The sequence below is a fragment of the Chinchilla lanigera genome, unplaced genomic scaffold, assembly GCF_000276665.1.
Source record: "Chinchilla lanigera isolate Chin_1 unplaced genomic scaffold, ChiLan1.0 scaffold00016, whole genome shotgun sequence".
In the NCBI taxonomy this organism is placed as follows: domain Eukaryota; kingdom Metazoa; phylum Chordata; class Mammalia; order Rodentia; family Chinchillidae; genus Chinchilla; species Chinchilla lanigera.
The window spans coordinates 4,390,691-4,402,509 of record NW_004955417.1 but is presented as its reverse complement, the minus strand read 5'-3'; the positions used below and the strand labels follow the sequence as shown (position 1 = coordinate 4,402,509).

The 11,819-nt window shown below is 36.2% G+C and overlaps 1 long non-coding RNA gene across 1 annotated transcript; it reads right to left on the bottom strand.

Moving 5' to 3' along the window:
- Positions 1-5,306: 5,306 nt before the first annotated feature.
- Positions 5,307-8,610, bottom strand: LOC102007891. Its single transcript, XR_260459.1, has 3 exons — positions 8,582-8,610; positions 8,182-8,302; positions 5,307-5,363 (listed from the first exon to the last, which is right to left on the bottom strand). It is a non-coding gene; the product is annotated as an uncharacterized LOC102007891 (long non-coding RNA).
- Between the last annotated feature and the right edge of the window lie 3,209 nt (positions 8,611-11,819).

Genomic DNA, 11,819 nt, shown 5'->3' with positions numbered 1-11,819 from the left:
AAGTGGTCCTGCAGTCTGTTTTAAACCTGGAATTCTGGGGACTGAGCAGAGGGGTAGATTAAATAAGACAAGGGAAAGGAAGTCGGATCAGTTCAGGACCTGTTCGAGTTTTTCAAGGGAGTGATGGTGAAGACAGAATTAGCACAGGGTAACAAAGAAAGGTAAGAGAAACAGTTGATAAGTGACGCAGGATGGGGAAAGAGTGATGATTCTCAAGTTTCTGCATTCTGTGCTGTAATAATAACCAAGCATTCATCATGATGATGATGGTGACAACAGTCAGTATTCACTGGGCACCTTTTTTTTCTCAGGGCACTGATTTAGTTACTCCACACAGATTTGTCCTTCAGAACTTTATGAGGCAGGAACAACTCAGGAAAACTGAGGCACATAGAGGTAATTAACTCAGGAAAGGCATGAAAGCAGAGGAGGTCTTAATTTTAAGTGAAATTAAAATTAATAGTGAATTAATAGTGAAAGGACCTGAAAGGACTAGACCTGAATAGTGATTCTTGAGAGTGGATTGGAAAAAGACAAAATATAGCATACATGTTCATCTCCCCTTGTTCAAAATATAAAACTGTTTTATCCCAAATCACAACAATTATTTTCCCTGTCTATATTTTTCAGAAAGCACCAGCAAATATTTGAGATCTCACTTACATAAATAAGAATATCACTTTAATATAAAAATCCCCACGAAGATGAAACCAAATGCAATAATTAAACCTGAAGCTCTTTCTCAAAAGATAAGATACCAGACAAATGGTTTCTTAAAACCTAAAAATAAACTACTTTTCATGAATGACCATTAGCAGTCTTAACTGTTGCAAAATAATACTTCATACCTTCTCTTTTTATATGAAATATAAATATTCACCAGGAAAGGCAGACTATATTAATACCAGAGGGTTGCTGTTTAGAATGATCATGATGTTATTAACTGTAGGTGATTGTAAATGAAAAACAACATCTCAAATGAAATCAACTGTTCAAGGAAATAATTAAACATTATAACAACTCTGTAGTCTGGAAAACTACTGAGATCAGAAGGCCTTGTCAGACTTGATGGCATTAGCAATTCCCAGGTTGCCTTTCAAATAAAATCATTTGAAGCACATTGACTATATGACAAAACTTTAAATATCTTCTTTTGCTGTACTCTTAAATTCTCTCACTTTATAGGTACTCACAAACAGATGGATTCTCTTCACTTTTTTTCTAAACAAACTGAAGAGTACAAAAATGTTTATATAACAAGGAATTTTAAGAGAATGCACATGAAGTCATTCATTTTACTAGATTCTGAAGTGTCACAGTGTTTTAATGTCTGTTCAAAAGTCACTATGAAAGTCACAAACTCATTTGTACTCCATTTATAACCCTCACCTTTGAGTTGATTTGATTAAAATTGACCTCAATAACATGGAAAGTTTATTTGATTAAAATTGACCTCAATAACACGGAAGAGAAGGCTAATTCAAAGCATTTCTGTTTGAATTGCTATTCCTACAAGAGTAATAGTTGAATGGCTAGTAACATCTGTGGGTTACAGTCTACTTACCAAGCTAAGTGATTTCCATGCATTATCTGCCACCCAATTTGATCCTTGCAAAAGTCTATGAGGCAGAAATTGATATTGTTCCCATTTTGTTAATTTGGAAACAAAATCTTGGTGATGGTAAATAATTTCCCAGAGTTTTTACCCATTGAAATTTCTGCTCCAGGATTCAGAGTTGGGCTGACTCCAGACCCTATTGGTTCATGCAAAGGAAAATATGTTCAGTAATCATTTTCTCACTGCTATTTTAAGTGCTGATGCCTGCTGTTAGAAGGAAGCCCTTATTTAAGCAAGCAAGTGTTCTTACGGAGGCACTACCTGGTTGTTTTTGGACACTGTGAGCACTGGTTGGCGGGCACTCCTTACATTCACAACCTATTTTCTCCTTCACATTTCCCCAGATAACATTACCTTTGATTCACAACATTTTGCTCTGCAGGTGCTCAAAATTCCTTTAAATTTTAAAAGTACAATACCCACTTTATACCCAGGAGGATATGAACCATCTCTTCCTGATCTAAAAGGAAAATAAAGAAATTGTGTGCCTTTCGCTTTCATTTCTTCCTCTCTTACATTTTCTTTAGTAAGACTTTAGACTTTCTCACACATTCATTTGACCATATTCATAGCTGGCAAGACAGTCACCCAAGTGTGTGTGGCAAATGAGATTATGTCTGGTCCTGTCCATCCTTCCTTGGTAGGGCATGAGAGCATGTGGCCGCATAAGAAAGATGTAGATGTGCCAGCACTCGCAAAGCCCAAGGGTAGTATTCAGTTCCCCTCTTTCTTAGGGTGAGCGGGCTAAGCACCTTCTATTTCCTGAACATAGGTTCTGCCTTTTCACCTGCATAGCACACAAAACTGGATTCAGACTTCATCCAACCTAGTGGATGAGGGCCACATCATGAATTAGTAAAGGAGTCACAGTGAGGTCTGGCTCACAAACCCTCTGGCCGAGTTCTGTCTCCTGACCGGTGACCCATCCCTCACTTGTTTCGTAAATGAATGTTATTTTCACCTGATCAGTTGCAAGAGCTTCCCTTGACTTTTAAGAAGGTGCCATTCAGGACATCAAATGAGCCACTTGTCATCTTCGTTTTTGTTCCTAGTGTAATCCCATTGTCATTTAGATTTGACATTTTAGAGACTTGAACTTCAGTGTACTATACTATTCAGAGTTGCCTGGAGATATGTACTGAGCTGTGCTTTCCCCCAGGATTCAAAGAAGAACATTATTCTTCTTGCTTTATTGCTCCAGTCTTCCACTCTACGCTCCCACAAATCACTGTAATTTGCACTATCTGCACTAGGTATCCTGTAGCAACTTCTGAAATGGCCTATAATATTATAAATCATGGTGCTATTTTGGTATAAAATGTTGGTTAGGTAAATATCCATTGTTGTGCATTTTTTCTCCAGAGAACTATTAGTCACATTTTATTGTTCAGGAAGAAAGCCCGCTACTAGTCATATTTTTTCTGTTCGTATTTTTTGTGGCTGCTCTTTGAAAGTATTTGTGCTTAATAGACATAATGTCTTTGACAAAGAGTATGTGTATGTGCTTATACATTAGTAAACCATGGATTACATGCCAATAATAAAAGGTAGCTGATGCCCATCTGAATATTTTTATTAATTATTATTTTACTATGTGATTGCTGCAACAAACAGATCAAATTTATAGACAATGAGATGTGAAAGTGACATAGTTGAAAGAGAGCAGTGACATTATTGGGTCAAATGTAAGTGAAAGACAGTTAATCAGAAAGTCTGACTGAAACACTGCTTTGAATTGTATCAACGCTGGTGCTTTATATAATTTCTATGATGATCATATTGTCTTTCAAAATTGTGCATGATTCTAAAAAGAACAACTTTTAGCTGTTTTTCAGAGATTGAATTGTTGCTTCTTCTGCTAACTGTATCAGTTGGAATTTGATGAAAGAAGCAAAACCACTCGGAGTTACATAGAATAAGAGATTTATTACAGTGCTTTTAGCTTAGACAGTGACACACATAAATCTATCTCATCAATTCATTGCTTATTTCTTAATTTATCCAATTTCCATTTCTCCCTAAATAAACTCTCTAACCACATTCAAGATACATTCAAAAAGAATAAAATAACAATACAGTTCAAAATAACACCTGGATATCAACTCCAGCATGGCTCTTCCAAATTTTAGTAAAATAATCTTGAAAACATCTTCAAAGACAAAATGCATGTAAAAATTTAACACGGATAGAAACCCTAATGGCAAAACCTTAAAGAACTCTATGTTAATTTCAACACATGTGGAATAGGATTAATCGGCAGCTACCTGATAGAGACTGAACTATGTCCTCCAAAATAAAGGATGCATTGATTCCTAACCCCAGCTACCTCAAATGATCATTTACAAAAATGATCTTGTTCTGTAAATTAACTCTTTATGAAGACAATCAAGTTAAAATGAGGCTGTTACGATGGACACTAATAAAATGTGATTGGTGTCCTTACGAAAGGTAAGAATTTGAACATGTGCATTCACAGAAGGAAGACACTGTAAGACGTGGAAGACACTGTGAGATGTCTTCCGTCATCACAAGGAAGTGATGACAGTATGACAGGAGTGGCAGATATATCCACTCACCAAGGTGCACCAAGGATTGCCAGCAAATGCCAGAATCTCTAAGAGGTGCAGAAGAATTCTCCCCCAGAGCTGCCAGAGAGAGTATAGCCCTGCTAACAGCTGGATTTCTTACTTCTAGCCTGAAGACTGTGAAACAATAAATGTCTGTTTTAAGTCACATGGGTTTTGGTAGTTTGTTGCAACAGCCCTAAGAAACTAATATACTACTCTTGCTGCTTATCATAGTAAAATCACAGTACAGTCTTTCTCCAGCTCTTCTTAATGCATTCTACATTTTACGTCAGGTCAGTGTATGAACCAGTTGCCCTTAAGAACACACACCCACTACCCTGCAAATTCCTTCAGGTTTCCCGTCTAGGTGTCTGCTATAGAAACTGTGGTCATCAATCTCCACCACTCTCTCCTTCACCCCAAGTTGATTCTCACCCTTAATTTGGTCTCTTTCACAAGTAATTCCATTGTAGACTTTCCCCCGGCACTCTGTCCTTATTCCCTCCCTGAAAGACACTCCATAGCGTGTTTATTTGTCCATCAGTTTGGTGCGGTGCAGACCTGGAACACGACCACTTCCTGCTGCTCCTCTCCCAGTCCAAACCTAGGTCAGAAAAGAGTATCAGAAGAAAGAACGGTCCCAAGTCAGTTTTTTTTCTACATAGAGCTTATACTTTGACGTATCAAAATATATTTTTAATTGTTTACCATTTTAGATGAAGGTCTTTCTAAAATATTAAGAGAAATTGCTGAACATTTTTTGGCTTATAGATTCAGAATTATCATGAAGAACTGTATTTGTTTAACTGGCAACTAGAGCTTTGGGATTTACATTTGAACTTGAATGTACTCCTTCCTTCCATAGTTCTAATGAATTGTGTGCTAAAAACATTCTGTTTTCTTCTTCATCATTCTGTGGCTTCACAAGGGAATGGAGAGAGAGCTTTGACATGGGTTAATACCCTCCTATGGCTGGATTCAGTGCCCAGGATGAAAAACATATCCTTTGTAATACAGATGCATTTTTTAAAACTTATACTATTTTCCTTAGATTGTCAACTGCTCAAAAAAGGTAAATTGCTTTTAAAAGTTCTACACACAGATAAGTGATATTAGGTCTTACAGTTTTTGAGGTGATGATGGTGATGACGATGATGGCCACAAATATTCTGAGAGAGCTGTGTAGCAAGCAGAAAATAAATGAGCTAGTACTAACATCAGTGATTGCTAAGAATATATTAGGAGTATGTGAAAAATTTAAAAACCTTTAAACAGATTCTCAGTGTTACGCTTACTTCACATTAACTTGTACTTATTGGAGTGAAACCAAGTCTAAAACATGTTTTGAGCTTCAAATTTAGAATGCCATATATATTTTTAAATTTCAAAAGCAGGTGCTCTGGGGAAAATAGCATAAAAAATCTTCAAAGAAAGTAAAATACTCCAATAGCTGTCTTGACAAAATATGTTAAAAGACAGCCAAGCTGAACAGTTGACTGATGATGACCCCAGCAGAGATGTCTGTTCTTAGCTGTATTTTCAAAAGCATCAAAGTCATTCTGTAGTCTCCTGGCAAATTGTCCAATCTGTCTGGAGTTGCTGTTACTTCCAGCCATATCTGTCTATTCATGAAAACTTTTAAAAAATGCTACCAATAAACTTCTATCTTTGAATTTGAGTTCTCATCAAAAGAGATGTCATTCTATTTTTTTTTCTTTTTTCCAAAAGCATTCTCCCTTTTACTAAATTATCTGAATTGCACTCACTTACTACAATAACAACAAAATTCAGAATGAGCTGAAAATACCAGAACAGATATTAGAAGTAACTAAGAATTTAACCAATGTATAATTTTAAATTAGGGGAGATTACCTTAGAAGTCTTAAAGGTTATAGAATTTCTACTTATGGACCCGTGGTTTAAGTGGCATTGCAGTGCTTTTTAGCACTAGCACATCCTCAAAATCAAAATGTAACTATGAAGTGCACAACTTCAAACCGAAACTATCAGAAGAGGTGGGAAATATTAAACTTGACAAATGACTCTTCTTTTATTCAGTACAATCTAAGGGACATTAGTATGAGAGTCCTAACATGAAGAGAAGTCACTGGAAGTGCTTCTCATAGAGTATTTGTAAAATAGGTCTACTACAAGGTAATAGAGCTCAGACAATATAGCCTACACAACAAAGATTCAAAGCAAGTCAAAGATAATAATTATTCAGTACAAGGCACTAGAAGCAAGAATGGGCCTCAAGATTTGCAAAGGAATTTATCAATATGAAGTCAGTCCTAACCTCTGTGTATTTATATTCTAAGCCAACTGAGTCAGGTTCATATATTGATATGATTCCTCAGCCTTTGTGAAATGGAATATTGAAAACTATTTGATTGTATAATGCCATCTATGACTGCTTTTGTAAATTAAAAGATCCAGCAGAGATAGCTCTAATTACATCTGGGTATCAGTTATAGCTATCACTTTAACTATGTGGATCCTCTTTTTGTACCTTTAACAGTGTTTGCAAAGTATGAGTTCTGATTCTGGAACACAAATTGCCTCCAATGCTATGTAGCATTTTTCACACATTTCACAATTATCCAGGAGTAAATTTTCGAAAGTGAGAAGGTCCTATTCAGGGATGGGGATGGTTAGGTATGTCCTCAAAGAATCTGATAAGAGAAGTGTTTCTCATGCAAATTATTATATGGTTATTTTCATAGGTGACTATAAACAGCAAAATATAACTAAACATCTAAGTTTTCATAATAGAATTGAATAAAATAATGTAACATTGCTCTTTCCCATGCATAATATTATTTCATGCTAATAGTTGTGCAATTTCTAATAATATTATGCTTTTGAATAGAAAGTTGTGAAAATCAAATTGTAATTAAATAGTCAAAAAAATCACTACCTCCTCCTAAGTCCATGAGTGTGTGCTAGCTCCACAGTTACAATTGCTCTGAGAGTTGTCTGACAACTTAGGTCAAGAACTGAGTTGATTAAATAAATACCAGTAGGAAAAAATGATACTGAATGTGCAAGCCTTTCAGTATGTAAGATTGAGAACCAAGCTAGTTTCCTGAAATAAGTAGGGTAAAGAATAGTTGTAAAAGCCAGATAAGACATAAATCAGAAAAGAATAAACAATTTAATTGTTAATTAAAATCAATTAATTAACAGACAACGGTCACAAGACTAATACCACGTAGAATAAACAATAGACAAAGCAGAGAAAAGAGATAGTAATAAAGCCAAGAAAACCAGACCTAGCAAAGCAAGTCAGGTACAGAAAGAGCCCCAGGAAAATGCAGAATGTTAGTTTGCTCTCTGAGAGAATACCTGCTATGAAATAATGAGGACAGAGTTTAACTTGCATCTTCAGAGGCCTACAACTAATGTAACTAATCCTCCCCTTCTTTAGGAACCCTTCTGGAGCAAAAGTATCACTTCCAATTCCTCTAAGGCAGTTAGGGGTCATCATCTCACCTAAACTCTTGGAGGGCATATTGTATTCCTTGTTATATCACCAGTCTGTAAAATGATACTGTCTTAGTTACTTTCTCATTGCTGGAACAAAATACCTCACATCCACAAATTAAAGCAGAAATATTTTAATTTAGTTCACAGTTTACAGAGGTTTCAGTCCACAGTCAGCTGGTTCCAATGCAGGGCAGCAGGGAAAAGGGGCATCACAAAGAAGAAATAGTCCGTGACCTTCCATCTTTTCTTTTATGTTCCATCCAGGTTACAAGCCTATTCTATGGTGCCACCCACACCTGAAATGGGGCTTCCCGTTACCCACACCAAGAACATTAAGCCGATCGGTGGACTAATCCAATTATTACCCCTTTAGTAGTCCATGTTGACACACCCTAAATCCAGACATCTCTGAAAAGCCCTACCTGTGAGCTCATGAGGATTTTGGGGGACACCTAGATGCAGACAAAACAAAAACCTAGCACACATAGGAAACATTTTTAAGAAATTCACCTATATGGATGAGAAGTATCTATGTCCACAAATGTTCGAAATTATCCACTGGTCTTTATACTGCTTCAGAGTTCTTAAAGCACTTCCACCACCATTATTCCATTCAAATTTCAGAGCCATTCTGAAGTAAATAAGTAAATGTTAATTATAATTATCATTCAGTGGGTGCAAGTTCTCAAACATAAGGCATGCCTTCAGTCCAACATCAAAATTAATGCAGAGGACACACATGCAAATTCTTGCTTAGGTAAACAGAGGAGAGTGTCTAAGGGATATACAATTTTCCGAAACAGAATCACAGAGAAAATATATTTTAAAGATACAAATTTAATCTAATATAAAAATAAAATGTGAACATAATATTTGTTATAAATTTAATATGTTTGTAATTTATACTTACCCAAATTCATAAGTTGAAGCCAATCTGGCTGCATTTGGGAAGAAGAAATAACTAAAGTTAGATAAGATCACAAGTGTGCAGCCCTTATCTGACAGAATTAGTATCTTTATAAGAAGAGACTCCATAAAGCTTGCTCTCTCCCTTATCTTCACCCTCGACCAGCTAAGAACACATTGAGAAATCAGAAAGAGGAACGTCATAGAAATAGCTGTGCTGCAGCTTGATCTTGAACGCCTAGTCCTGAGAAGTGTGAGGAATAAATGTTTGCTATTTATGCCATTATCTTAGTCATTTTTCTAGTTGCTGGGATAAATTCTCAATGCCTACAAGTTAAAGGAGGAGAGGTTTATTTGGTTTACAGTTTGTAGTTTCAGTCCACTGGCTGTAAGGCACAAAGGCATGAGAGAGGAGCATGGCAGAGGAGAAAGAGCTCATGGCGTGGCAGCAAGAGAGACAGACAGAAAGAGAGAGGAGAGAGGATATACACCTTTCAAGGTCCACCCTCTCCAACCAGGCTTCACCTCCCCAAGGCTCTGCCTATGATTACATTAGGGGGACATCTAGCTATAAACCTTAACAGCCACCCAGTTCCTGATATTTTATTCTGGCAGCCTTAGTAGAGTAACACAGCAAAATAAGTGTTATTATTTTCCCAGAAAAATAAGTCAGAGAGAAAAAAAAGAAGACAACATTTATTTCCTAAGCAAAAGTACAGAAATCTTATTTGTCAAAAACTGTTCAATTCCCTGCTATTATATGCTTTTTACAATACAACAAAAGCAGAAGTGCATCAGAAATGACTTTTTTAAAGAAATGAATTGTGAGTAAAATTTTGCAGAGTATTTTGACCACAATTGTCTTAAAAATCCTTAGATACTTTCTTTCCAATTTTGAGTTCAAAAAGAAGATACTAGCAAAAATGCTATATAAAGATTATTTTCTAAAACAGGACAAATTTAGGCAGATTGTCTAATTTTCATAACCAACTGAACATTCTATTTCAGAGTTACTTATAGCTAACTAACTCTGTAAAGTATTTGATTAAAATATATTCCACAGGGCCAGGTGTGGGAGGGAGGTGTGTCTCTACTCAAACAAGGAGGTTCTAAATAAGCACTTCATTCCCCAAATGTTTGGTTCAGTCAAGATCACATCACACCTTCGTGTCCTGTCCTCTGTCTTTGCCATTGGACGGGATATCAGCACATGCCTGAACACAGAATCAGATTCTCTCTACCCAACAGTTAGGTCCATGGGCAACTCAAGCTGCCATTCACTAGGCATATTCACCAGGCAGCTGCCTTGGGTAACAGCTGCACATTGAGAAGCTCCCACATGAGGTAAATATGAAAGGTCAGAAACACACCTTCCGATGGTTTGGCTTAAGAAGGTCCTACAGGGGCTGGGGATTTAGCTCAGTGGCAAAGCGCCTGCCTGGCAAGCGCAAGGTCATGAGTTCGGTTCCCGGTACCAGAGAAAAACCAAAAAAAAAAAAAAAAGAAGGTCCTACAGTGATTACTCAGAGAACTTTCTTCCAGGATTCTCGTCTATAATAAAAAAAAAAAAAACTAACAAACTTTTTCTAGGTCTTAGAACACTAGTACTTTTCTGTATTTTAGATAAAGGAACAACATAATCCAAGAGCATTAAATAAAACTTATGACCAAATAAAACTTCTGACTCTGGCCAAATAATAGTCTCTTCCCATATAGTAAATCACATATACTAAATCACAGGGTGGCCATCTATTGATATATTTTCCCCTCTCAAACTCTATCTTTTTGTGTAAGTCAGTCTATTCTGTCCTCATCATTGGACATGTGTAGTTCAATGATTATGTTCCACGCATGGCTTGTAACAGGCTCCTAAAGGAGTAGAAGAAATCAGTCATCCCAACAGGAAACTTCAATCTCAAGCCTGAGGGTCAATGCCAGTGTTCCCCATCAGAAAGAGAAGAGCTTCTCTGTATTCCTAGAGTGCAAGTACAAATCATATGAGTTGTTTGGGCATGAGCTGCCCCTTAGCCATGCTTAATCTAATTTCCTCTTTCCCAAGAAAAAACACACCCATACTCAATACAATTACTGCAACTCTTAGTGTCAAAAGCTCTTCATACAATTTGCTAAGTATTTTATGTACGTACTTAAATTGGAGTGAAATTAGTAAGTGATTTTGGTCTACAAAAACTCATTCACAAAAGACAAAAAGGATCAAGGTTTTTAAAGTGAGTATAAGCTATGTACATACTTATAAAGAGTAACGTTAGGGTCCTTGTATGAGATTAATCTAAATGGACTGAAGAAGAGGAAGACAGTGAATATGAGAGACTTGTTCTGCTTGCTTAGAAATACATTACATTCGATCATTAACATCATGGTGACAATTTGGCAACATCTGTCAGTACTTCCTAGCTCCCTCCCTTACACTCCAAAGTCAGATATACTAATAATGGCTAAGCACAGGACAGCAAATGCCCTTTACTTTTAACTATACCTCTGTGGCTCCAGTTTGCTTGGATGGATGTAGAAACCAGTAAAATTCATAATTTAGCTAAGCTAAAGCCTGGATGCCTGGGAAGTGTGTCTTCTCAAACAAAAATAGAAAAAAATGAATATTTTGTGTTCAAGTTCAGAACAATTTATAGCAGACAATTCCATTTTCAGATTAAATAAAGTTGTAAATTTTGGCAGAAAATCTGAAGAAATACTGGGATTTATTTATAGATGTTTCTATTGTTCTTATATAACAGGGCCCAGAGAATTCCTCAATAATCCATCTAAGAATCCTTAAACCCAGTTAATTCAAAATTTCAGTGTAAGTTACACACTGTCACTTGTCAACTCACTCATCCATTTAAAAATCCTTATCACTATAAGTATTTGCAAATAAATTTTGAGTTGATGATATGCATATTATGTATGATACATTTATTTTGATTAATCAACATTATGTTCTCACCCTTTGTTCTTTACACTTATAAGGCTTTCCTTCTTATTAATATATTGAAACCAAATACTGCCTTCTCTGCTTTGACCCACTTATTTTTCTTCTCAAGTAGCTAGCTCCTTCCCAATTAGTCCTCTGTTGCATTAGGCAAAACTCCAACACAGAACTCATTCCATTTTATTCTCCGTAATTCTATCTCCACTTGTAGACTGTTTTCTCCTTTGGGCAAATGTCTTATCATCATCATTTATTGTTTACTGAAACCTGTATCTATAAGGAAAAGTATAATGCT